General features: G+C 43.8%; 1 protein-coding gene across 4 annotated transcripts in view; it reads right to left on the bottom strand.

The window, feature by feature from the left end:
* The window catches only part of CNOT2 (CCR4-NOT transcription complex subunit 2), a 41,176-nt gene extending 33,359 nt beyond the window's left edge, over window positions 1–7,817 (bottom strand). The window contains exon 1 of one of the 4 annotated variants that reach the window (XM_072146707.1): window positions 7,660–7,817. The gene's annotated coding sequence lies outside the window, so the exon portion shown is untranslated. Of the gene's footprint in view, window positions 1–6,786; window positions 6,910–7,290; window positions 7,630–7,659 lie in introns of those variants that run through there. The other 3 variants (XM_072146706.1, XM_072146709.1, XM_072146708.1) reach the window with 3 other exon arrangements.
* Between the last annotated feature and the right edge of the window lie 19,927 nt (window positions 7,818–27,744).

The following is a 27,744-nucleotide window of genomic DNA, read 5'->3' as shown; positions in this document are numbered from 1 at the left end:
GTAAGTGCCCTGGGTTAGTGATGCTTGATTTTGAGGGTAGATTCCTTTAAAAAAAAAAAAAAAATTCATCCTTATATAGTGCAGGTGCAGAGATGCCCGGCCATGCTGCTTCTGCTCCTCACACCACCAGTATAGCTGTACAGGCAGTCCCCAGGTTACGTACAAGATAGGTTCCATGTGGTTTGTACCACATATGGAGTATTGTTATACTCCGGAGAGATTTGCTTTCAAACTTTGTGGAGCGTTTTGGGATTTTATCCACTGAAAATGAGTACATTTTTTTTTGAAACCCAGATTCATTTGGCCAAAAAAATGAAAATTTCAAAACTGCACACTATTTTGTATTATCCCCTGTAAAACAATTAAAGGGTTAACAAACTTCATGAAAGTTGTTTTACATACGTTAAGGGGTGTAGTTTCTATAATGGGGTAATTTATGGGGTTTTACGGCTCTCACCTAGCAGGTCCAACAAAGACATGGTGATACCAAATATGTGGGGTTTCTTTGGCGATTTTGTGGGGTTTTTTAACTTTATTAGAAATGTATAGGGGATGTTGTTTTGTTTAGCGGACTTTAAGTAATCATTTTTATTAAAGTGTTTTTATTAAGGGTTTTAAACTTTCTCTTCTTTTACAGGTAGGCTTCAACAAGCAATGCTCTGATCACTTGTTCAAGCTCTTATTCTTATAACAGTGCAATACAGATCTATTATACTCTGTTATATAACACAATGATCATGCTGCACAGAAGGCAGGACCCAGCTCCCAGAAGAAGCCGCGCAGCCCGGGGGCAATGGCAGAAGACCCTTGCAAGGTGTTAGTGCCCGCAATTAGAGGCAGCTGGGTTGAGGAGCCGTGCCAGTAGCATGACGTAATAGTACACACCTCCTGCCATGCAGTACTATTAGGTCAAATGTCGGGAAGGGGTTGTCCAGTCCCCTACATGAAAAATAATCAAGCTTTCAAATACCATGATATAGAGTATAACTTGCTGATTGGTAGAGGTCCCAGTGTTGGATTTTATATGCAATGAAGAACTGTAGACTGTGACCGCTTTACGCATATAAACACCATCATGTCTTCCATATTTAAAACGCCACTAGTGGTCACATGAAAAATCACAGATCATATTAATAGAAGGAAGATGTCCTGTTAAAAGCTTCTAAAAAGGCACAAAAATAAAAATTATCACTCATATTTAGTAAGCATGTTATGTCCTACAGATAAATTACCCACCAGTCACCATAGGAAAAAAGGCTGCTGAATGCAATATGCATAGGATGCTGTACATTTATTAGAGTTCACAGTCTAGCCTCATAAATGCCCATTCTGAGCATCAAAGAAAAGCCATGGCAGCATGGTCACAGGCACCACGAGGGGCACTTTCTCTTCATGACAAAAGCCTGGAAAGTCTACAACATCTTCTTTAAGTCCTCGTGTAATTGTGTGATAAATAAATAAATGGTGTTGGAATTCAACTAAACCAAAATGAAATTTGGGCAGTTTTACGATGCCCCTCCGCCAGTCTTGATTTTGTGCATGAGCCTACAATAATCAAACATGAAATTCCATAATTTACATGGAATCAATTCAATAAACTGCATTTGGATTGTTGCTAGCTCTCCTGCCTGTTTTCTATTGATACTATTAAGAAACCGATCACGTCTAATAAGCCAGTATATACAGACTGCAATTACGCCTGTCATATCAATTATTAATTCACCCATTTTAATCTCCAAAGAGTAAAATAATTAAGCACATAAATTGCAGGTACATAACAATTCTTTAAGCACAAGGCAGCGCAAAACATATTGGTTATCAATATTTAAGAGCAGGAAAATAAGGAGTATAGTAAACACCGGGGAACAGTCTGCTTTATAATGGAGATGGTGGTTACATAAGAGGACATTTATCATTCAAGAAAACATCCCACGAGTATTTTTAACACTATACCCACAAATACGAGAGGTAGTCTAGTAGTCAAGTCCTTCTTAACCAGAGCTTCCATCCACCTGCTCTGAAAAAGTGGTCCACAGCGACTTCAGAAACTATATGCCAGTTAGTGTTTTCTAAGCCAAGAACATCGCAATAAACCCTCAGCATCACTCAGCAGCAGCATTGGTTTATAAAATGAATCTGCAACATGAGAGGTGGTTATAGAAGATAAGGAGGCATAGATTGGTGGAAATGTATGTAGAAGAGCGAGTAACTGTTATAGAAATCAGGCTGCAGCACCGGGAGAGGAAGTAAGAGTTCTCCTTACAGAGACTTTGCCAATTAACTGCCTTGAAGGCATGAGGAGACTTCTAGCCATTGATGCTCCACTGGGGGATTCGGGGAAATATACAAATCCCTTTTTCAGGATGGAATAAGGAATACATTGCCAACTTTGGAAAATGTTTTTGCATGTATCCCAGTCCAATACTGATAAATGCCAAATTATTTATATGGGAAGAGGAGAAACATTAGCCAAGAAAGAAACCTATAGATAAGATGGACACAGAAAAGGAATTAACTGCAGTAATTAATGCCAGGTGGCTGATGCCAAGTTACATGATAGGGTGCAGGATAAACATATCAATTCAATACATAGATCTTTGCCACCAGAGGTTTTGCTACTCCTCTTAGTATGTCTGAGGAATAACTTTAGCCAAGGAGAAGTATAAAAATGCACAACAATGTAAATAAGCAATGCAGTAGCATACGTTCGGTTTTAGAGTTCCCTATATACATATTGTTAATCAATTACTATAAATTTTGGTGATACGCACCGTGCTAGGTAACACTGCAGATAAAACAGATGCTATCGTAGCTGTTCCCAGCATTTTTCTCTAACACACAAGTGCAGGTCCCCCCGTATCCCCCTGCACACAATTATGTTTAAGGCCCGTGTGCTAGCATTCTTTTTCAGCAGCTAGTACACGTCCCCATTCACTTTTATGGGCACATGACCAAGGCCCTATGTATGAGCCGACTGCCTTTGCTGTAAGGTATAGAGCAGGTGCTATTCCTGCCCGAGTTTGCAGCTTGGGCTTTCTTCCTGTACACGGCAGATCTCACGGCTCAATACGAGAGATCACACCGCACTTTGTATGCTGCCTGCAAAATGCAACTTCTAATAATATTACTTTCAGGCAGTAGTCAAAAAACAAACAGATTGTGAGAGAAGAAAGTATATGCTCTTCATTATTTTTAAAGTCCCCCACCAACTAAACATGTATAAAACTTTTTACATACCTGCACAACCCCTTTACCAAATGAAAATTCTAAATCAGAAAAGGGTCAGGATGACAAGAGGTTACAGTAGCTAAATACACTATACAAATGCCTATACAATATATAGGGCATGTCTATAGTCAGAGAGCCCAGAAAAGATATACATTAGAGAAACGCCTGTGTATGCAATAGCTTCTGTAGCAGCAGTGACTGAACACATGTACTATATACCAATAGTGCCCAGTTCACAGGTTTAGGTATTATACATGTGAGATAACATAACCCCACTAGGCCCCCTTACCCATACATGGCTACAATGAAGAAAAACTGTGGGACAGAACCTACAAAAGTAGTCAAGACTTTTTTCAAGGTGTAATATTGCATGTACAGGTGACAATGACCCTTGCGCAAGCATTATTGCAACTTTGACTTACAAGGATTTAAACAGGGCATCCTTTATGTATAAAGGAAAGGATAGTTCTAGATGCCTTTTGGAAGTGTAATTATTAGATTCCTGAACATGGAAAGTTGATCCCAACACATCTCAGTCATTTCAATAGTTTTTGGTATTCGTTAATATGAGCCAAAAAACATGAGTGGTGATGCACAGAACAGTCGCAAAACTTATGTGGTTTCAACATCTGGTTTTAGGTAGGACCTCAGATATGAGAATGAAGCTAAGAAGGTGCTGCTTCACGTACCTAATGAAGGCTTGTGGCCCGAGCCAAAACTTAATAAACAGTGGTTCCTCCCTCAGGTCCTTTCCCAGTGAGCATTGCCCACAGTCCTCACCCCTGTAGTCTGCTCATTGTGGACAGAGTTGTCCAGCTGACCTCACCACTCACAAGCATAATATGGTGCGCTCACAGCACATCAAACTGGAGGTCATCTACACACCTCCATTGGGTTTTTTCCCCCTTCATTCACCTCGGATTCCAAACTTACACTAAGATATTGCGATTTTCGTTTGTTCCCCTCTTCCCTTACGTTCATTTCAAACCTCCATTCACTTCTCAGTACATGCAAGTCTTGATGCTCCTGGCTTTAGCTCATAAAAAAAAAATTATGAAAGTATGATGAAAGTCATCACTGCAAATATGCTGAATTACTTAGTGAAGAGTTTGTGAAACTCTTCAATATAACATAAGATGGTTTATATATGGCTATATGTAGGCTCCATTCACACGTTGCTAGTCGTGCACCAAAGTAACAGCTACTGGTTAGAATGTCGAAAAAGAAAAGTGATGTTGATGCATTTCAACACAACCTGCAAACCATGACCATGCCGCTGCTAACCCCGCTATCATAGAGCTCCATTATAATTAATAACATATTACGTTAAGACAAGATGGAGATAAGAGATTGGTCGACTATTACTGCCCCACTACTAGGAGGCTTTCACATTCTTTTGTGCAATTATTAAACAGTATAAATGTGCTCATCCCCATGATTTGCATATTCTGGTTATGCATCTTTTTGCCACCAAGCCTACAAAGATGAATTAAGGGACATCTACCACCAGGATGAAAGACTGTATGTAATGAGCCTAAGAGGCTCCAAGCTCCATTAACACCTATAGAGCCTGGAGCCCCGCAGGCTCATTTGCATACAGTCCTTCATCCTGGTGGTAGATGCCCTTTAATCAATAGAAGTCATACACCAAATGCCCCATTCCAAATCTGACAACCCACTGGCAAATCATGGCTTTGGCTAGTAGGAAGTGGCGTCATTTTGCTGGATTGGCAGTTCGGACGTCAATCTGGCAATATGTCCGAGTCCCGCTGCTTAACCCAAAATGAAACTACAGGTCCGCTCATGTCTAATATGGCATAGCAAAATCACTACCTGCCCAATAGAGCAGATACAAACTGTCCAGCGCTATATGCAACTTTTACCTGTTATTCCTTACTCCACTGACCATTGACTCAATTCATACCAAAGCGCCAAGCACAGGCAGTTAAATGCCTGTTAAATGTGGTACAGTTAAATGTGGTACAAAACCACAAAAAAATATATATATATAATGATGGTTTTCATAAATCTTCCCCAATATTCCTAAACACTGCAGTCTGTAAACATCTTCTATTGTTCAATCCTCCATTACAGGATCACATACAGATACTGAATTTTACTCTAATTATAACAGTTTAGAACTAATCATTCCCAGAAAAGTCAAATGGTAACCAATGAAATTCACAGTGTGATGTTAAAACTGCATCAAAGTTTTTTAAATAAGTAATAATGTTATATAGATTAACATTACTGCCTGCGTTTTAGCGCACACTTTTCCGATGCAGACTAGATACATCTACTATAGCAGTAATAATGGGGGAATATGGGGCCTTACTGTGCCTCTATTTTCCCCACCCAATGAAAAAAACCTAAAAAGTCATACCAGCCTTTATGTGTTATCTGAAGCTTAACATGTACGAATAGTGCCTGAATTTTTAACAGTGCTTTAGGTTTTCACACCCTGAGAAGAATCCTATCCTTGTTGTACAAGTATTCTGGGATGATAGATCAGTGGAGTGTCATCAGATGCTTGAAGCTCAGGTGGGCACCTCCCACCCAAGTCCAGTAACTTCATGTCCAGCTCAATCTTATGTAAAAGGAGCAAAGCTTCCAGTGCAATAGTAGAATAGTGTACAGTACAATGTGCTAAGTGAACTGAATGACTGCAAGATGCATCCAAATACTAAAATCTAAAAATCAAAAGACATACCAGAAAAATCCTCAGGTTCCTTCTACAAATAGTGACCAAGTAACCACTCTGAAAAATGATGGTCGCCATGAGCAACAAATGCCCCAGTTCCATTGCATCTTCCTCAATGTTTATCTAAATGTAACAGATGACATACACTGTCACTCGTAATGGGTGGCAGTAAAAGACATGCTTTCAAAAAAAAAAAAAGTTATTAAGGTATTTAATGGTCCTCCACTGTACTAGTCCTATGTCTTTTATATATGGAGGGGGTTTATATCAGGAATGGTCTTGTCTTCACCTTTACACTACTATATATTGGGTTTAGAATGCACCCATGCTGCACCTCTACTATGTACAAGTTGTATACGGCTCATACCCATGGTGGCTCCATTCACTACTATATACAGTGTTCAAATGCTTGTACCCATGCTGCACCTCTACACTACTATATACAGGTAGTATACTACTCATACCAATGGAGGCCCTATACACTACTATATACAAGGTGCAGAGTGCTTGTACCCATGCTGTACCTCTACACTACCATATACAGGGTGTATACTGCTCATACCCATGGTGACCCTATACACTACTATATACAGGGTGCAGAGTGCTTGTACCCAAGCTGTACCTCTACACTACTATATACAGGTTTTATACTGCTCATACCCATGGAGGCCATATACAATACTATAAAGAAGGTGTATACTTCTCATATCCATGGTGTACATACACACTACTATATACAGATATACAGTTTATGTACACTACATATGGTGCACATACATACAGGGTGCATATTGCTTCTATTGTGCGGCTATACACTACTATATACAGTGTGCATACTGTTTGTACCTATGATTTACCTAAATACTAGTCTATATAGGGGGCCCTCCACAGCTGTATACATTGTGCAGTCTTCAGGCACCCATGGTGCAGCTCTACAAGGAGTAGGAGGTGACAGATGTCACTGCAGCTGTATCCTGGGCAGCCAGGGCTCTGTATGATGGCATAGGCCTCAGCCCCCAGCAGTGCATCACTGACAGCCCCCATCACTGTGTCCATTATGTAGGCCTGGCCGCAGCCTGCGCCTCTAGTACTGCTCCCTCGGCATTCTCCGACCATCCTCCCATCTTTCCCGCCGCATCGCTGTGCTGTACAGCCGCCTCCTCCTACAAGCACTAGCTCCCTCCCCGGCCACATCCAGACAAAAGCCGCGGCGGCCGCCCGAGCCTCCTCTCGCCCGGCTCCGCGCCCCCACGGCCGCCAGTCGCCGGATCTTCACCGGGGCCTTCCCTGACAGAGCTCCAAGCACGGCTGCAGCGGGAGGGCGAATGCGAGTGACGACTCAGACAAATAAAAACACTCACCGCATGAATTTTCTTGTCTCGCAGAACCAAGATGGCTGTGTTTCCAACCCGGAGGATGCTGGGTGGGTGACCTTTCCCCTTTGACCCTCCGCCGTGACCCTCGCTCCTTCGCCCTCCCTGACAACGGCAGCTGGTTACTAGGAAGCGGCCCGGGCCTAGCTAGGGGGTTCGGCCTGCTCGTTCGGGAACTGCGCCTCCTCTCCGGTGCTCAGGGATCCCCTCCTTCCTGTGACTACTGGCGGGGGGTGGGAGGAGGAGGAGGAAGCTGCCGTTTTGGCGGCTTCATTCACAATCCAGGCCGGAGAGGAGGAAGCAGCGCTGGTTATGTATCTACCACAGCGGGTGCTCCGGTGTCCCCCAATGTCGTACCTGCTTCAGCACACAGTCTTCATTACTATTGCCGCCCGCGAAACCGGTTTTCTTTAGCGCCCCTCATTTCCTGCATACATGTTACCTCATGTAGTAACCGGTGCAACCAACAAATCCTTCCCGGGTGCACCATTTGGTCGTGCACACTGAAACAAGGGCTATCCCTCCAGACAGGGCTGCAGTGTGCTGGATGGCTCCATGTGAAGAAGACAGAACCGGTACCTACTTCCTAAGCCCCATTACTTGGAGGCTGTCCACACCACATGCGGGTCACACAGAAACCCATAACATGACAAGTACATATTTTTATAATGTTGTGCTGAAATACATTCTGATGGAAGTACATTCAGCATATACAGAGATGTATAGCAGATGCAGCTCACTGGAGGTGAGAACTGGCATAAACTCTTCTCTTTATCAGCCAGCCAGACCCTTCACTGCTGCCAACATTCTGCCACTAAACTTGTTAAGTGCCTACCAAGGCACCTAGACCGTGGCTTTACATGGGTGTCAACATATTGCCCCGGTTAGGCACCTCTGCGATGCTCCTATGGCTGTCAGTTGGCACTCTATCACAACATGACATATTTACAATGTACTGAAATACAATAGGAGAGTGATAAGACCCACCACAAGGTTCAAAAACCATAGAACAAAAAAAAAGTAGTAAATAAAAAAAGCAAAAAACTTTGCTGCTCTTTTACCAACTTCTGACTTAATTTGTGTCAAAATGGTACAAATGAAAACAGCTATGTAAAGCTATATACATTTATATCCATGTGATTGTGCTGGCATAAAGAATAAAGGGAATGTGTTATCTGGACTTCATAGTTAAAGAGTAACCATCATTTGAAATGGTTTTCAATATTGTGTAGGGGATAGTGTTGTGAACATTTTTCTTATATACTTCATTAACCCCTTACCGATGTGTGACGTATCTGTATGCCACACGTCAGCTCCCACTGTATGGAGAGGGCTCATGGGCTGGTATCCCCGTGATTGTACCGACTCAAAGAATGAAGTAGACATGTCATTTGGGGAGTACAGTAAAAGACGTAAAGTCCAACCCCACAAGAAAATGGCACAAATAAATTTTTTCACCAATTTCACTGCATTTGGAATTTTTATTTCCTGCTTCCCAGTACATAGCATGGTATATTAAATACCAATTTGTTACAGGGACGGTGTGGGCGAGGACTCTATAAGCAGACACATTATGATCTATCTAGTTCTCTGACCTGACAATGTGGTTAGATTATCAGGGTACAAGGTTTGTATACACTTTTATTTACCTTCTAGAACTCTGTACTAGTATCTGACACATAGAAAGAGAGATGAGACAGGTCATAGACGATGAGATCCATGAAATGCCTATTACACACAATAACAGTCAGCTCTCCTACATCTCTGCTATTTCTCAACACACTAGATTTGCTTTGCCTTCTTATATGTCTGTAGCTTGTATTTCTCCTCACACTGCTGCCAGCAGGAACTCAGTGGGGCACATTTACTTACCCGTCCAGAGGAGTTTGCAGAAAGTGCATTGTCCAACCATCTTGCACTCTGCCGTGATTCACTAAAATTGTGTGCTCAATATTCTACATGTGTCGCTTCCTCGCTCAGGTCCACCGGAGTTCACCTTCTACTTCCTGGTGCATGTAAGTGCTTGATCTTGCGACACAATTTGAAAGATAAAACCCGCGCGCAGACTGAATCCTCTCGATCACCCCCTAATTGTGTTGCATGGAAGCCAGTGCAGCTGCGCCAAAATCCGTTCACGTGCGACACAATCCCCTGCTAAATACCTGTCACAACCATGCAAAACCTCGAAAAGTCAGACGAAAGTGTCATCTGCGACTCTTAGTAAATAAGCCCCAGGGTCTGTGTATCAGTGGGAGCTCCATCCTGGACTGCAGGGGGGCGGGGAGAGAGAGAGAAACTCCAGGGTTGTCACACAGAACTCCAAGATGGCTTCCCCAACCCTAAGTCCCAAGTTACAGGGTCCTGTCTAGGGGCAACAGAAATCGTGTACAGCAGGACTGATAGAGACAGGTTGGGATTATATCTGTGAAATGCTGTATTTTTGTTAATAGTGAATTAGAGAATTTGTTATTTTGGTATCCTGAGTACATTTAAGAAACTTGTCTTTGTGGGTATACCCCTTTAAGAAATTTTGCACAATGCACGCCTATGACGGCTGCAAAAACGTCTGCTAGCTCACGGTTGCCATTTGCATGCATGTACATGATGCCTAAGTTTCTAAAGAAACTGCAATGTGCCTGTTAGTTATAATGTTACTTCTATGTTGCTAAGGCAAAGCTTTATACGGGATTGAAGAGGGTTCTGTTTGGTACACAGCTGTTAAACCTTTCTGCTCTCTCCCTGGCTGTGGTATGCTTAAGCATTATTTTCAATGATGAAGCTGAAATAGTGAAGGTTAATACTCACTACTAGAGCTGTTTGACCCAACACAGGGAGATTAGATGGGAACTCATGCAGCCTCCATAGACACTCACTGTACAGGCTGAAATACGCTTGATTTTTTTTTACAAACTAACAGAATTTGTTTATGAAGTATATTCATCACATCCACAGTCAGTGCCCAGATTCAGTATGCCCATGGGTGGCAAAGCCTTGGAGGGTCCCATTGCAGTGAACTCATGTGGTGGCATTTAAAGACGAATGTGGTGGCATTCAGAGACGAAAACAGTCTCCAGTTCCCTAAAATATTCTGTAGTTTATCACACCATACAGCCCCCTGATGGTTATTTTATATAAGCCCCCTCACACCCTATGGATTTGTTAGATGCAGCCCCCTTCACCCCCATGGATTTCTTATGTACAGCCCAATGTGGGCTCCCCCAGCAGCTCTGGGCCCAAGTATGCCCAGTACTGGCGCCTGCCCTGACCACATCGCTCCACACAAAATATTAAAAATGATCTCAAATGACCCTTATGCTTTAAAGCCAAGTAGCAGCCTATTAGGATAATGTTGAATGCATAATCTAACAGTGCAGCTGTCAGCCTATGCAGAAAGCATATTACAATGATATAGTAAAGTGCAATTAAAAAATTATTAAATAAGAATAAAAGTCCCCTAAAGTCCCATCCCATGCAATAATCAAATACAACATAAAAAAATGAAAATCACCCAAAAAAAGACAATATATTGGGTATTACCATGTCCGTAACAACCCGTACAATAAAATATGGTGAACGCCGTAAAAAGAAACACTAAAAAAACCTCACAAAAATGATGAAATAATAAAATTTACCCAAACATGATACCAAAAAACAGCTTTATAACACCTCTGTAAACCAAAAAATATAAATGTTATGCCCATGTTTTGAATGGCGCCTCCTTCCCTTCTATGCCCCGCCGTGTGCACATACAGCAGTTTACCAACACATATGGGGCATCCTAGCTCACCAAGCTCTCGGCACCTACTGCGTATGAGCAGATACTAACTCTGATGACGCGGCTCTCGGCACCTGAAGGAGGACAGGTACAATGAATGAGGCGTGAATATTTAACCCCTTAACGCTGAAGCCACTTTTCACCTTCCTGACACGGCCCATTTTTTCAAATCTGCCCTGTGTCACTATAAGTGGTTATAACTTCGGAACGCTTTAACATATCCAAGTGATTTTAAAATTGTTTTCTTGTGACACATTGTACTTCATGTTAGTTGAAAAATTTTGGTGGTATGTTTTGCATTTATTTATGAGAAAATCAGATATTTGGTGAAAATTTGGGAAAATTCTTGATTTTCGAACTTCAAAATGTTGTACTTTTTCCATGCATAGTCATAACCGCAAAAATACTTAATAACTAACATTCACCGAATGTCTACTTTATGTGGACATGGTTTTTTATGCATAGTCTTATTTTTGTAGGATGTTATGGGCCTTTGAACGTTGGGTGCGATTTTTCACATTTTCATAAAAAACGCAAAATCCTGCTATTGAGAATGCTCAGGTTTCAAGTCACTATAAGAGACCTAAATAAAAGTAAAACCCCATAAATTACCCCATTATAGAAACTATACCCGTAAACGTACGTAAAACAACTTTTATGAAGTTAACCCTTTCATTGTTTTACAGGGGTTAAAACAAAATCGGATGCAATTTTGAAAGGGAAATTTTTTGGGCTAAATTAATGTGTTTTTCAAAAAATGTACAAATTTTCGGTGGATAAAATACCAAAACGCTCCACAAAATTTGATACCCTATCCCTCCCGCATATAACAATCCCCCATATGTGGTGGTAACCTGCTGTACGGGCGCACGCCAGGGCATGGAGGGGAAGCTGCGCCATTCAGAGCAGATTATGCATTGTCACATTTTATTGGCTATACAATCTTTATTTTTTGGGCAATTTGGACATATAAGAGCTTATTTTCTGCGACATGAGATGCACTTTACAAATACTTCATTTTAGTGGGTCATTAGCTAATTGATGAGGTTTTATTAACTCTTGAATGTATGGGTGAAAAGAAAATTGTCAATTTTGGTTTCCTTTCTTTTTGTATTTTTTGGGGGTCGTACACCGTACATTAAAAATACTAAATTATCTTTATTCTACAGATCACTACGATTACAGTGATACCTCATTTATATAGTTTTTCATTTATTTTTACAATTTTACTGGATAAAAACTAATATAGAGGAAATCTCATTTGTTCTTGCATCGCCATCTTTTCGGAGACGTAACTATAATAGTTTTTGGTTGACAGAGCTAGTTTAGGGCTTATTTTTTACGTGTTGAGTTGTTCTTTTCAGTGGTACCATTTTGGCGCACATAACTTTTTTGATCACTTTTTAGAACATTTTTGTGCAGAGATTTTATGAAAAATGTAAATTTTTGGCGTGTTTTTCGGGTTTTGTTTTTACAGCGTTCACCGAGCGGGTCCAATAATGTTTCTGAGTTATTGTTACGGACGTGACAATACCAAATATGTGGGGGGTTTTGGCGATTTTGTGTTTTTCTCACTCTATTGCATGTGTATAGGGAATATTTGTTTTTAGGGGACTTTAACTTTATTTAATTAATTCTTTTTATTCAAACATGTTTTTATTCAATGTTTTTAACTTTTTTTATTTACTTTTACAGGTAAGCTTGAAGAAGCGATCCACTGATCGCTTGTTCAAGCTATTCTTCACATTACACAGTGTAATACAGAAGTATTACACTGTGTAATGTAACACACTGAGCATGCTGCGCATGCTCAGTGTGTTATAGCCGGGTCATGTCAGAAGGCACGGACCCGGCTACAGGAAGGAGATCGCGCAGCCCCGAGCACCGGCAGTCCCGGGGCTGCGATCGGAACAGCGCCCCCCCCCCCCCCCCCCCCCGGTAAGCGTCGCGGGGGGGTCCGATTCACTTTAAATTCCCCCTAACACGCCGCTGTCAGCAGCTTCTGGCCAGGAGCCGTGGCCAGAAGCATGACGTAATAGTACTGCATTTTGCGGGAACGCACCTCCCACGATGCAGTACTATTACGTCAAATGTCGGGAAGGGGTTAAACATCGGAAGCCATCACCTGTAGGGGTAGCACCGGAGGGCTATTTACATATGTAAGTTAATCTTTTTTTTAGCGAAACTAAACATCGCCGTGCCTAACTAAAGTATGTGCCAGCATCAGTATTAAATAGCCTACATGATTTCATCTATCCTTTAACTTTGAAAAATACTTTTAAAATGAATAATGTTTAGAAATTTTTGTCAAATATCTATTTTTTTCATAACTAAACACAAAAGATATCATCAAAATGTTTCTATTACTTTGAAGTACAATGTATGATGAGAAAATGGATATGTTAAAGCATTACAAAGGTATAACCTCTGTGAGACACTGAAGGGGTTAACTGTGGATGGGCGGTATGTTTCCCCTAGGTTTTGCTTCTATGCAAGGCCTTAGTGCTGAGGTGGGTTGTCCAGCACCTTGGACACAGGTGGTGGGAACAGCCCAATTAGCCTCATAAGGCCGCTCAGCAGAGTTGAAGTTGTTGTCTCTCTGTGGAAGGAGGCTGAGAGGACACAGCCCTGACCTCTATGCCTGGAGCAGCCACGTGATCTTTGTGTAGTGTGAGTTAGTGGACTATTTGTATAGTTAGCGCCCTGACGGGTAGGTTTTTTCTGTTGGTTTATTCAAATACCTGAATATAAAGGCTGGTTTATTTTGCTGCAATAAACGCAGGCGAGACCTGTTTGGACTGTACCTTGGTGTCACTGTCTTGAACTGCATCACAGCACCCCGCTACCACGGTCTCTACCGGGCCAAATCCTCCACATATGGTGCTTCGGATTGCGGGCAGTTCAAAAAGACACACACCTGAAAGGCTCGCTACATCCTGCAACATTGCATGGCCTGGGTGAAAGCAGCAGGCAAATTGCAGGATACAGCCAAGATGGAGGACTTTATTAAATACCTGCAAGAGGAGGCCAGAGCTAATCGGCAGCAGCAGCAGGAAGAGTCCCAGGCTAATCGGCAGCTGCAGCAAGCCATGCTCCAGCAGCAGGAGGAGAGGTCCCGCCAGCAGCAGGAAGAGTCCCAGGCTAATCGGCAGCTGCAGCAAGCCATGTTCCAGCAGCAGGAGGAGAGGTCCCGCCAGCAGCAGGAGGAGAGGTCCCGTCAGCAGCAAGCCATGTTCCAACAGCAGGAGGAGAGGTCCCGCCAGCAGCAAGCCATGCTCCAGCAACAGCAGGAAGAGTCCCGAGCCATGTTCCAGCTGATGATGGAGAAGTTTTCTGGCATGATGGCAGCACCGCAAGCGACGACTACTGAGGGGTCCCATACTGGTCTGCAAGGGTACCCGGTTGTCCAGCATTCCGCACGGGCTGCAGTACAAAAGGCTTTACAAAAAATGGCGACGACCGACGACGTGGAGGCGTATCTCACTGTGTTCGAGCGAGTAGCTGAGCGAGAGGAGTTACCGGCTGAGCAGTGGGCAGATGTCCTGGCACCGTTCCTGACCGGCGAGTCGCAGAAGGCTTACTACGACCTGAGTGAAACGGAGGCCCGTAAGTACCCCCAGCTAAAGGCGGAGATTCTGGCTCGTCTTGGGGTCACCGTTCAAGTTCGCTCCAGCCGGGTCCACCAGTGGGCTTACTCAGAAAAATTACCCCCACGCTCCCAAATGCATGACCTGATCCATCTTGTCCGGAAGTGGCTACAACCAGAGGACTGCACCCCCACACAGATGGTAGAGAGAGTGGTCCTCGACAAATTCACCCGTTCTCTGCCCTCTCGGCTCCAGCGGTGGGTTGGACAGGCCGGTCCCACAAAAGCTGAGGAGCTTGTGTCCCTAGTAGAGAGGTATCGGGCTACGGCGGACCTTCTACTTACCTCTCCGACACGAAGCAGTGCCAGTAACAGGGTCACCAAACCAGCTGGTAAGACTGCTACTGCGGAAAAGGGGAGACATGTCAGGTTGGGAGGGGGTTCATTGGGGGGCGTGGATACCCAGAAACCCAGTGAGGCTCGTGACAGAGGTCATGGCCGTATCCAGTGCTGGCGGTGCCATGAAATGGGCCATATTGCTGCCAACTGTCCACTGTCAGTGGAGCCAATGGACTGCAGGGCCGGTTCTAGACAAAGTGGGGCCCTGGGCAAAACTAAAAGTGGGGCCCCAAAATAAAACTATTTTATGACCAGTCACAGTCAGCAAGAGGCTCCTTTAGTATGGTAAAACAAACTGTAATATGAGAATTTTATAGGAGATAGATAGATAAATGATAGGGGGATTTATGGGCAGCATGGTGGCTCCGCGATTAGCACTACAGCCTTGCAGCGCTGGTCAACATCTGCAAAGATTTTGTATGTTCTCTCTGTGTCTGCGTGGGTTTCCTCCCACACTCCAAAAAATTACTGGTAGGTTGATTAGACTGTGAGGCCCATTGGGGAGAGGGACCGATATTTTCTGAAAGCAGACACTTGCCCCATTTTCAAAATTGCATCAAAGATTTTATAGACATAGGCGCCTTCATGCAATTTTGATTAAAATTGAAACATTTTATTAAAAATACTTAAAATTTGACTTTGATGGCAAAAAATTTGATCCAAACATGGACATTTGTAGAGTTCACAAATGTGCCCTATTGATATGTTCACATGAATAAATCCACATAATATCACTAAAACTGTAATAACTAGATATCTGCTTTTCAGCTAGACATTTTTAGACAGTCACAACCTGCAAAATATATCAATAAAACAGAATAAAAAGTAAAGGCGCCATAAACCCGATATAATTTTGAAAGCAGACAACCAGGCGATGCATTTGGCAATTAACATTCAAAATTTCCTCTAAAATATGTACAAATCCAGATACTTGTATAAAGAAAATCTACTTTCCTAAAACAGTAAGATGTGAGGAGATCATACATACCCCACATGTGTATATTCACCAAAATATGCAGCAAGGGAACTGCAGAAAATTCACACAGATGTATCAGTGTCTGTTCCTTACACAATGGTTACCCAAATAAATAACTATATATCCATAAACCTCTCTAATGAGATAATAAAAGTCACATTTAGATGTGCGCCAGTGTATTAGCTGCACAATAACAGAACCCTCCGCGCTTCAAAAGAATGAAAGTGAGAATGTCATAACATAGGTGTAAATAATGGAGGATGGGGGGAAATAAAACCTTTATTCCAGAACCTGTGTGTGTTTTTGGTGTTACATATAACTTTATGGACATGTTCTGGTCGCGGTGTAGTCACATTAGACGAAGAGGATTGAATGTTCATCGTATCAGTCAATTTTCCCAACAAAAAATAACTATCACAAAATAAAAGGGAATAAGAGAGAAAGGGCCACATTTATCACTTTTGTGCGCCTAAGTGTAGTAGTTGCGCCTAAATTCTGGCGCACTGTTTTCCAGAATTATCACAAGCTACAACCATCTGTGATAAGGTAATTTCCTGCCTCTTATTAATCACTTTACTTTAACACAGTTTAGGCGCAATTTTGGCGCAGTTTAGGCGTAATGTTAGATTCAGGCACTTACATGTCATCCTGCTACAAGCTCCTCTCTGCTTCTCCCACATCCCAGAATGAAGATAACACTCACAGCAGCACCCAGGTGTGTGACACCCAGCACCCAGTGACCTCCTCAGCAGTGGCTTCTCCTGGAGGGGATCCCCCAGTGCTGGTCTCCTGCTGCACCCCTGTAATTCTGCACAGTATCCCCCTCAGACACACTGGTGATACTGTGCAGAATTACATGGGGGACACTTGTCAGTACTATGTGCAACATTCTGTAACGTTCTCTTCTCTCTTGCTTTGAGCTCAGGATTCTGCAGAATGTTTTGTAAATAGAAGGTGATGAACTGTAAATAGAGTCTGCAGCTCCTGTCTGCCGAGTATCTAATGACTGTATTATCTGTACTAGTGTCTGCAGAGTATCTCATGTCTGTATGATCTGTTCTAGTGTCTGCAGTGTCTGGATGAGCTTTGCTGCTAGAAATGAGCTGTTCTGCAAAGGGGCTCAGTGCTTTCTTCTCAGTTAACGCCAGCTTCGGGCTGGAGTGTTTTTGCGCCTAAATGAAAAGTCGCAAGTGATGAATATCATTAGGCGCATCAAAACATCTGGATTGCTAGGATAAATGAGGGAAAGCTGGTTATTTTTGCAGCGCAGCTAGTTTGGCATTTAGTTGCAAAAATGGCACAAAAACGGTGCACCTGAATGAAAAGGCGCAAAAACAACAGAAAAAAACGATTGATACATGTGGCCCAAAGTGTGTTCTTAGATTTGCATAGAGAAGGGTTAAAAACATGAATATTAGTTGATATAATCCCTTCTCAAAATGTAGTAACATATAAAGTGAATATTTCCAGTATCTGTGAGGTGCAGCAGCTCCTGTGTGCAGCAAATGCTCCCTGCAGCCTGATGGCTAAGAATCTGGAGATCGGGGAGACACTTCAGGGGGCTGTATCTCTGGTTCTGTGACTCATAGAACCTCACTTCTTTTTTCCTATGAAAGAAGAGAGTCTCCTCTTTTATATGCATATAAATTTGTGTTTCTAAAATGTAGGAAAACGGAGATATTTATATATAAAAATGGCACCTGATATCCTCACTTTAAACCTGAATATCTCTGGATCCATAGCACCTAGAAACAAAATTCAAGATTCATTTGAAAGAAGAGATTCTCCCCTTTCTCCCTGGGGGCCCTGGGCAATTGCCACCTTTGCCTACCCATAGCGCCGGCCCTGATGGACTGCAACCAGACCCGGCGAGTGTCACTGTTTGCCCGGCCAGTTCTGGCGGCTGAGTCAGTCACAGATGCAGAACCCCAAGTATGCATGGTCACAATCGGTGGTCACACAGTGGAAGCCTTGCTAGACTCAGGGAGTCTGGTCACCCTGGTGCGGGGAACTTTGGTTGATCCTGGACTATACAGTGGGCGGAGAGTGGGAGTGTTGTGTATACATGGGGACACTCGCGAATATCCCACTGCTGTCATCAACCTACATACCCCTTGTGGTACTGTTACCCATGAAGTGGGGGTGGTGGGGACCCTTTTTCATGAGGCTATTATTGGCAGAGACTTACCGGTGTTTTGGGACCTCTGGAGACGAAGACCCACCTCAGGTACTGTTGTAGATAATGGACATCAGGTATGTCCGGCCTTGGCCCCTGAACCCTTTGAGGCCGATGTACACACACCAGCAGTAGGGGTGACCCCATGTGATGAATTCTCTCCCCTAGAGGTCCTAGCTGGTGAGGTCGAGGGCCGACATGCTGGACCTTGAGATTTCCCGTGAAAATTTTGGGGCTGCACAGCTACAGGACCCTACCTTGTTTAAAGCACGGGAGAATGTTAAGGTGATAAATGGGGTACTCCAAATACCAGGGGCTGATAAAATATACCCCCGAATGGTGATTATTGGGGAACTGTTGTACAGGGTCGACCAGATACGGGGTGAGGAGGTTGAGCAACTTGTAGTACCCCAATCTCACCGTAGGCTGGTGCTAGAGTTGGCACACAAACATGTGCTGGGAGGGCACTTAGGTGCTGAGAAGACCCGAGAGAGGATCCTGCAGCGATTTTTCTGGCCTGGGGTGTGGGAGGAGGTAAACCGGTATTGTAGCTCCTGCCCTGAGTGTCACCTTACTGCCCCGGTTTCCCACTTCAGGAGTCCTTTGGTCCCGCTACCAATCATAGAAGTGCCCTTTGAACGGATTGCAATGGATCTGGTTGGCCCCATAGTCAAATCCTCCAGGGGGCACCAATACATCCTAGTTATCCTGGACTACGCTACGCGGTATCCCGAGGCGATTCCATTAAGGAACACCTCCTCCAAAAATATTGCTAGGGAGCTGTTCCAGGTGTTCTCACGCACAGGCCTCCCCAAGGAGATCTTGACTGACCAGGGTACCCCATTCATGTCTAGGGTAATGAAGGAGATGTGTAAGTTACTACAGGTAAAACAGCTCCGCACCTCTGTATATCATCCTCAGACAGATGGCCTGGTCGAGAGGTTTAATAAAACCTTGAAGGGGATGCTTAAGAGGGTGGTCAGCAAAGATGGGAAGGACTGGGATTGTTTGTTGCCCTATTTGATGTTTGCCATACGGGAAGTTCCCCAGTCCTCCACGGGTTTCTCACCCTTTGAGCTGTTATATGGCCGTTCCCCACGTGGGCTTTTGGATGTAGCCAAGGAGACCTGGGAACAGGAGAGGACCCCCCACCGTAGTGTGATAGAACACGTCTCCCTTATGCAGAACCGCATAGCGGCGGTAATGCCCCTTGTAAAGGAGCACATGACAAGGGCACAAGAGGCCCAGTCTAGGGTCTACAATAGGTCAGCCAGACTCAGGACCTTTAACCCAGGCGACAGAGTGCTAGTTCTGGTGCCCACCGTGGAGAGCAAGTTCTTGGCAAAATGGCAAGGACCATATGAGGTCATGGAGAGAGTGGGGAAGGTAACCTACAGGGTATCTCAGCCGGGGAGGAGGAAACCCCAACCAGATATACCACGTGAACCTCCTAAAGCCATGGAGGGAAAGAGAGTCCCTGATGGCCATGGGAGTAGAGAAGGCGTCTGTCCCCAAGAAGGTGACACCGGAGGTAGGTGTACCCGATGCCAAGGTGCCTGAAGTACGGATCTCGGAGTCCCTCTCCAGGGCCCAGATTCAGGAAGCGAAGGAGTTTGTGCTCCGAAATATGGATGTGTTCTCTAAGTTACCGGGACGTACTTCAGTCATCAAGCATGACATCATAACCGAACCCCACATCCGGGTACACCAAAAACCCTACCGGGTCCCTGAAGCGCGCCGGCTTGCCATATCCGAAGAAGTCAGGCAGATGTTAGACCTGGGGGTTATCGAGGAATCTAAAAGTGACTGGTCGAGTCCTATTGTGTTGATTCCCAAACCTGATGGGTCCCTACGGTTCTGCAATGATTTTAGGAAGTTGAATGAGGTGTCCAAATTTGATTCCTATCCCATGCCCAGGGTTGACGAGTTGATAGAACGACTTGGACAGGCTAGGTTCTTCTCCACCCTTGACCTGACGAAAGGGTATTGGCAGGTACCCCTGACTGACAGGGCTAAAGAGAAGACCGCTTTTGTTACCCCTGATGGGCTTTTTCAGTACGTGGTACTCCCCTTTGGGCTACATGGGGCTCCCGCCACATTCCAGAGGTTAATGGATCTCGTGCTAAAACCTCACCGGAGTTATGCCTCGGCCTACTTGGATGACATCATAGTCTATAGTAACGACTGGGAGAGTCATCTAGCCAAAGTACAAGCAGTGGTAGACTCCCTGAGGGCAGCAGGGCTGACAGCGAACCCCCAAAAATGTGCACTGGGTCTAGAAGAGGCCCGTTACCTGGGGTACCGTATTGGGCGAGGGGTCATCAAACCCCAAGTAAATTAAGTAGAGGCGATCCAGCAGTGGCCCCGACCTTTGAGCAAGAAGCAAGTGAGGGCTTTTCTGGGCATAGTGGGCTATTATCGCCGATTTATCCCCGATTTTGCGACAATAGCGGCACCCCTGACTGACCTGACCAAGGGTAGCAGGGCGGTGATGGTAAAGTGGAGTGAAGAGGCTGAGGGGGCGTTTCAGCGACTTAAAACGGTTTTGTGTGAGGGACCGATACTGATCACCCCCAACTTCACCAAGACCTTTATTGTACAGACTGACGCTTCTGACGTGGGCTTGGGGGCTGTCCTGTCCCAAGTAGTGGAGGGTGAGGAACATCCTGTAACATTCCTGAGCCGCAAGCTCACACCTCCTGAAAAGAACTATAGTATAGTTGAGAGGGAGTGCTTGGCGATCAAATGGGCTCTGGAATCCCTGAGGTATTATTTGGTAGGGCGGCAGTTTACACTAGTGACTGATCACTCTCCCCTAACCTGGATGAGTCAGGCCAAGGAGAGGAACGCCAGGGTCACAAGGTGGTTCCTAATGCTCCAGAATTTTAAATTCACGGTGGAACATCGAGCAGGAAAGCTGCATGGGAATGCCGATGCCCTATCCCGTACCCACTGTCTGATGGCCAAAAGTGTTCGTCCCCACAGGGTCAAACAGAGGGGGAGGGTATGTGAGACACTGAAGGGGTTAACTGTGGATGGGCGGTATGTTTCCCCTAGGTTTTGCTTCTATGCAAGGCCTTAGTGCTGAGGTGGGTTGTCCAGCACCTTGGACACAGGTGGTGGGAACAGCCCAATTAGCCTCATAAGGCCGCTCAGCAGAGTTGAAGTTGTTGTCTCTCTGTGGAAGGAGGCTGAGAGGACACAGCCCTGACCTCTATGCCTGGAGCAGCCACGTGATCTTTGTGTAGTGTGAGTTAGTGGACTATTTGTATAGTTAGCGCCCTGACGGGTAGGTTTTTTTTGTTGGTTTATTCAAATACCTGAATGTAAAGGCTGGTTTATTTTGCTGCAATAAACGCAGGCGAGACCTGTTTGGACTGTACCTTGGTGTCACTGTCTTGAACTGCATCACAGCACCCCGCTACCACGGTCTCTACCGGGCCAAATCCTCCACACCTCCTATAATCACACAGGGCACATTTTAAAAATTAGGCCTGGTACTAAGGTTCTAAAGTGGCTTAGACCAGAAGGGGCTAAAGGTGTTGAAAAACATGATTTTCTTCCAAATACCGCTCCACACCTGATCTTGGATAGTACTTGGTTTTACAATGAGGCCATTTTCACATGGTAAGAATCAGTATTTTGCACTATTTGCAAGCAAGAAAACCAGAAGTGAAACCCACACAGAAAATAGTGTAATGTGAAGGCAACAACTGTGCCTCAGTCTGCCAGTAAATGTCCCCAATGTATACACTGAGCACGTACCATTAACGTTATGTGAAGCCGGCCTAACACAGGCAAGTTGTTAGGCCTTGAGTACAATCACATAAACCTTTTACCATTGAATTCACCCCTTCTGTGACACAGGCGACGGGATGAGGTAATTATGCCGCCCAAATACTTTTGCAGCATCCCAGGCGATAAGGCAGCCATCTGCTGGCCACAGTCTGGGGGTGCCAAATATAAATACACTGCTCAAAAAATAGAGGAAACACTTAAACAACACAATGTAACTCCATGTCAATCACACTTCTGTCCAGTTATGAATCAAGACTGATTGTGAATCAATTTCTCCTGCTATTATGCAAACAGAACAGATGACTTGCAGAAATCTGTGACGGTGGTAGGTTGACCCTACATCCATAAGTGAGTTACGTGAAGGTGATTGGCATTTGCAAGAAAACACTAAGATTAGTCATATCCCGTTTGGCATTGGGTCAGTAATGGTGTGGGGAGGCATTTTTTTCAGAGGGTCGCACAGTCCTCCATGGGCTAACCAAAAGTACCTTGACTTCAATTAGGTACTGGGATGAGATCCTGAGTGGGCCCTGGATTTCTTCTGATTAATACATTTCCCCCAGTGTCTTTATTAATGTTTTGGTGTAATGGGAGAAGAGCTATGGTGAGAGAGCTAAAGAAGAACCCCAAGATCACTGTGGCTGAGATTCTGTAGGGAAATTGGAGAAAATGCCACAAAGTTAACTACACTGCAGCCCTCCACCAGTTGGGGCTTTATAGGTTTATGCCTTATGAGTGTGCCGCCAGAAGCCTCTCCTCAGTGCAAGACACATGAAAGCTGCATAAAGTTTGCAAAAAAAAAAACACATGAAGAACTCCCAGACTGTTAGAAATAAGATTCTCTGGTCTGATGAGTTGAACATTGAACTTTTTCATGATAATTCTAAGCAGTATGTGTGGAGAAAACCAGGCATTGCTCTTCACCTGCCAAATATAATCCAAACAGTGAAACATGGTGGTGGCAGCTAATATTGCTATGGGGGTGTTTTTCAGCTGCAGGGACAGGAGGAGTGGTTGCAATTGAAGGAATTGATGAATGCGGCTAAATACAGAGATATCCTGGATGAAAACCTTTTACAGAGTGCTCTGAACCTCTGACTCTGCCAAAGGTTCACCTCCAACAAGACAATGGGGCTCATTTACTGAGGGTCCGTTGGACGCACTTTCGTCGGTTTTCCTGAATATTTCCGCTTTGCGCCAAATTGCCCCGGGATTTTGGCGCATGGTTGCTGGGGGGTGGCTGTCGGACAACCTGACGGATTCGGACAAACCGTGAAATTTAAAAAAGGATTTGTGTCACAAGATCAAGCACTCACATGCACCAGGAAAAAGCAGGTGAACTCAGGAGGACACAGGAAGGAACTCGGACGCACGATGTTAGTGAATCGCGCCAGACCCGAATCCACGTCTGACAACGCACCGCGGGATCTCGACGGGACCGGGTAAGTAAATCTGCCCCAATCACCCTAAACACATAGTTAAAATAACAAAGCAGTGGCTTCAGAACAACTCTGTAACCATTCTTGACTGGCCCAACCAGAGCCCTTACCTAAACCCAATTGAGCATCTCTGGAGATACTTGAAAATGGCTTCCACCAACGTTCAGCAGCCAACCTAAGGGAACTGGAGAGGATCTGCAAGGAAGAATTGCAGTGGATCCCCACATCCAGGTGTGAAATACTTGTTCCATCATTCCCAAGAAGACTCATGACTGTACTAGCTCAAAAGGTGCTTCTACTCAATACTGAGCAAAGGGTCTGAAATCTTTCCGTAAGAAATACAAATACCTTGGATTACAAATTTTGGAACAAATTTCTTACTGTTAATCCAATTGCTCATATATCAAAGCAATATTTCCTATAAGAAATGATTGCTTTAGGAACTTTACTGTATTTTTTATTACAGACTTGAATGTTCTCTGAGCGCTTGTTCAAGCCACTTCACTGCAATACTAATACTAACAAACACACTCTGCTACTTCATCCACCTCCACACAGCTACTTCAACCACCCCCACACAGCTACAAAGCCCTGCTTCATAACACATAGAAGGGAGCATTCAATAGATTTTCACTTTTCTCATCTCCCTCCACCATAACATCCAGGTTATTTCTCAGATCAATAAAATGGATAATGATCAGTTGATGAGCCAATACACATGCATGTGGATACTTGTCCACTGTTACTTATATAGAGTCAAAGACAGTCATTCAGAGAGAGACATGCAGAGAGAGAGAGAGATACGTATAAAGTATTTTTTGTTAACCCATTCCATTTTGTTATAGCTAAGAGCTCTGATTGGTTACCAAGGGCAAGTACTTCTGATAAATCTCCCCATAGATAAAGTGACACTCAGAGACAGTCACAGTCAGATACAGAGACAGTCAATGAAAAAGAAGGTCACTGAAAGAGACTGTCAAAGACGGTCACTGAAAGAGACTGTCAGAGACGGTCACCGAAAGAGACTCTCAGAGACGGTCACAGAAAGAGACTCTCAGAGACAGTCACTGAAAGAGGCGGCCAGAGACAGAGACGGTTGTTTACAGTCACAGGGCCAATGTATGTAACAAAAATCACAGAAAAACTCAAGAAGAAAAAAAACAGCAGATGCTTATTATACAAATAACTAGAGAAAATAGCTTGGTGCGAAGGTTCATTAGGACAGGAGACCTAATAGCGGCTAGTGAAAGAACAGGCTGGTCACATGGTCAGAGGCAGTGATGTCACCCCTGTTATCCCTTCCCTCTCCTCCCCCTGCTCATGTCTGTGTGTAATGTATAGTAAAGCATTGCTAGTGCCTGTGCTTTATCTGCTGACATGCTGTCCCTCCTAAGACACATGTGTGAGACACAGACATCATCTACACAATTACCTGACATGTTCTGCTATAACATGGCTGCCTGGAGCTGTTGTATTTCTCCTATACACACACAGGCTGCAGGGGGCGCCAGCACCAGGAAACACATGGAGGAGCCATTACACCATTATACCCCAATCATTATACAGGCTGTCAGTCCAGCACTGGAGGGTGTGGCTGTGCCTCCCACTCATGAATAAGCTGGACAGCTTGAATATGATAATGACTCATCGGACATTGCACAGGTCATTTGCATAGAGCTTTAGGACCTCCTTGCTTAAGTTTACAGGCATGTAGAGGGACAATGAAAAAAAAATGTACAATGTATCAAAAAAAAATATTTTGCGATATTCTGGGGCTAATAACCTTTTCATACTTTGGTGTACGGAGGTGTGGGTGGGGTAACTTTTTGTGAATTCTGATGACGTTTTTCAATGCTACCATTTTTAGGACAGTACGACCTTTTGATCTCTTTTTATAGAATTTTTTATATTTTTAAAATGGCAAAAAAGTGCCATTTTTGACTTTCGGTGCTATTTTCTGTTACGGGTTAAGTGAAAAGCCATTATTATATTTTGATAGATTGGGCATTTTTGGACATGGCAATACCTAATGTGTTTATGATTTTTACTGTTTATTTATATTTATATCAGTTCCAGGGAAAGCGGGTGATTCGAATTTTTCGTTATTTTTATTACAATTTTTTTCAAAACTTTTTTAATTTTTATTTTTACTATTTTTCAGACTCTCTAGGGTACTTCAACCCTAGGTTGTCTGATCGATCCTATCATATACTGCCATACTACGGTATGGCAGTATATGGGGATTTTCCTTGGTTTACATTGTAATGAAAGGGTTAAAATGAGACTCTGGTCTCAGATCTTTGGCCTTTATTGGCGGTGATCGACAACATAACAACCGCGATTGGTGCTAGCACTGATCGCAGGTGTTATCGGTAAGTTTTTGCTGCAATATGCAGCAGACTTGCCAACTATGGAGAAGGCTCAGCCCATGAGCCCTCTCCATGCATCGCCACGCGTCGGCAAGGGGTTAACTGTAAGTACAACAAGAAAAACATCCTCAATATCAACTGGGTAAGGTAAAGCATTCCAAAGTTATTACATGTTCCAACATGACACATGCCAGTTTTGAAAAATAGGTCTAGGTCATCATGGCACAATAAGCTTGGTCAATAACATGACGCAGTTTTTTGTCGCTTATTTCTTGCTCTCCACCTTCAAAAATCCATAACTTTTTCATTTCTCTGTGTACAGAGCTGTGTGAGGGCTTATTTCTTACATACATCTCTTCATACATCTCCCGCACCTCTGCTCCATACAGCTGCGGCGCAGTGTCAAGATTAACCGTCATTCTGGGCAAAAAAAAAAAAACTAAAAACCATAATTCTGCTCCAGGTGTGCCTGGGAATCATTCCTCAAAGTATTTTGCCTCTCAGTCCTCATTTAGAACCTGTTTTGTCCCATAGCAACCATTGTTTCCAGCTTTCAAAAAAACTGTAATCAGCAAGAAGGAGCATCACAATGACCCTGTGGTTAGCAATTCTGCCTTGCGGCGCTGAAGTCCTGGATTCAAGTCCCACACAGGTCCCTTCCACACTCCAAAACATACTGGTAGATTGTTTAGAATGTTAGGGTGCAGTGCTGCGTAATCTGTAGGCACTAAATAGATAAAGAATTATTATTATTATTCTTAAGAAGGAGGGGCGGGACCTCCCCCTGTCACCTCATCACAAGTACATGCTGCTGACCAATGACACCATATCCATCTATTTATTTATCAATGTACCTACCTATCTATGTAAAACTTCAGCACAGCACTTGAGGGGACAGCTTGAAGACATGGAGAGTCTCTCCTGCCATTTCCTGCTGTGGAGTGTGAGGTGATGGGGAGGGGGACTGTGATTGCTCTGTATCTTGTGTCTGTGTTGATTATTTATTTATAATCAAGTGTAGGGAAAGCTGAGGAAAAGATATGTGTAGGTGTTCTGTCACTACATTAGTTAATGCTCCTGGCAGCACATGACTAAGTGAGGTAAACAGCTGGGAGCAGAGATAAGGTGGGTGTGTCTCATTCTCCCTCAATAGTCAGCTCCTCAGTGAAGACAGAATGTGCCTAGCAACAGCCATATCAGGAGTCACTAACAACGGGGGGAAGGTTGCAGAATACAAGAGGAAGGAGCAAGATTTGGGTAACTAATCCAATTGCAAAAGGGCTTAAAATTACCTGCCCTACAACATGTCAAAAGTTTTTTAAAATGATAGTTAGGTATCCTCAACATCTAGAGTAAAACGGTGTGACACATGCAAGCGTCAGTGAAGTCTATTGCAAATACTAGTTTATTTTATTCACTCGGCATTGCAACATTTGGACTCTTGTGAGTCTTTTTCAGGAGGCGAAAGATGTGGAATAGTTCCTTAAAATCAAAATGGTGGGGGTTCCACGTCTAGCATCCTCCTGTTCTAGACAGCTGATGAACAGGTAATGAAACAGAAAACAGACAGCTCTATTTTCAGTGTAATGGTCAGACCAGGTTACTGTAAGTCAGCTCCTAATTATTTGTATAGCAGCTGAGCCTAAGTGACTTGGCTTAGTCACTACACTTAGACCTGATAAGTGAACACTGATCGGCACCTCGTGGTGTCACACATATCCAAAGCAGAATAATGCCATTCTCCTTTCAGTGAGGCACAGCAGTAAAGTGAAACTCAGGCAACATCTCAAATAGCAGTTCAACATTTATTTAGCAACATTTCCTAGACTGTGGAGGCAGTGCAAATTCCAAAATTCTAACAATATTGCATTGGAATGTGTGTATATTCCAGTTATCTCTTCCTCTTTTTTTTCTTTGCCTGTGG

The sequence above is a fragment of the Engystomops pustulosus genome, chromosome 4 (assembly GCF_040894005.1).
Source record: "Engystomops pustulosus chromosome 4, aEngPut4.maternal, whole genome shotgun sequence".
NCBI classification, from domain to species: Eukaryota; Metazoa; Chordata; class Amphibia; order Anura; family Leptodactylidae; genus Engystomops; species Engystomops pustulosus.
This window is presented reverse-complemented; position numbering and strand designations above follow the sequence as displayed.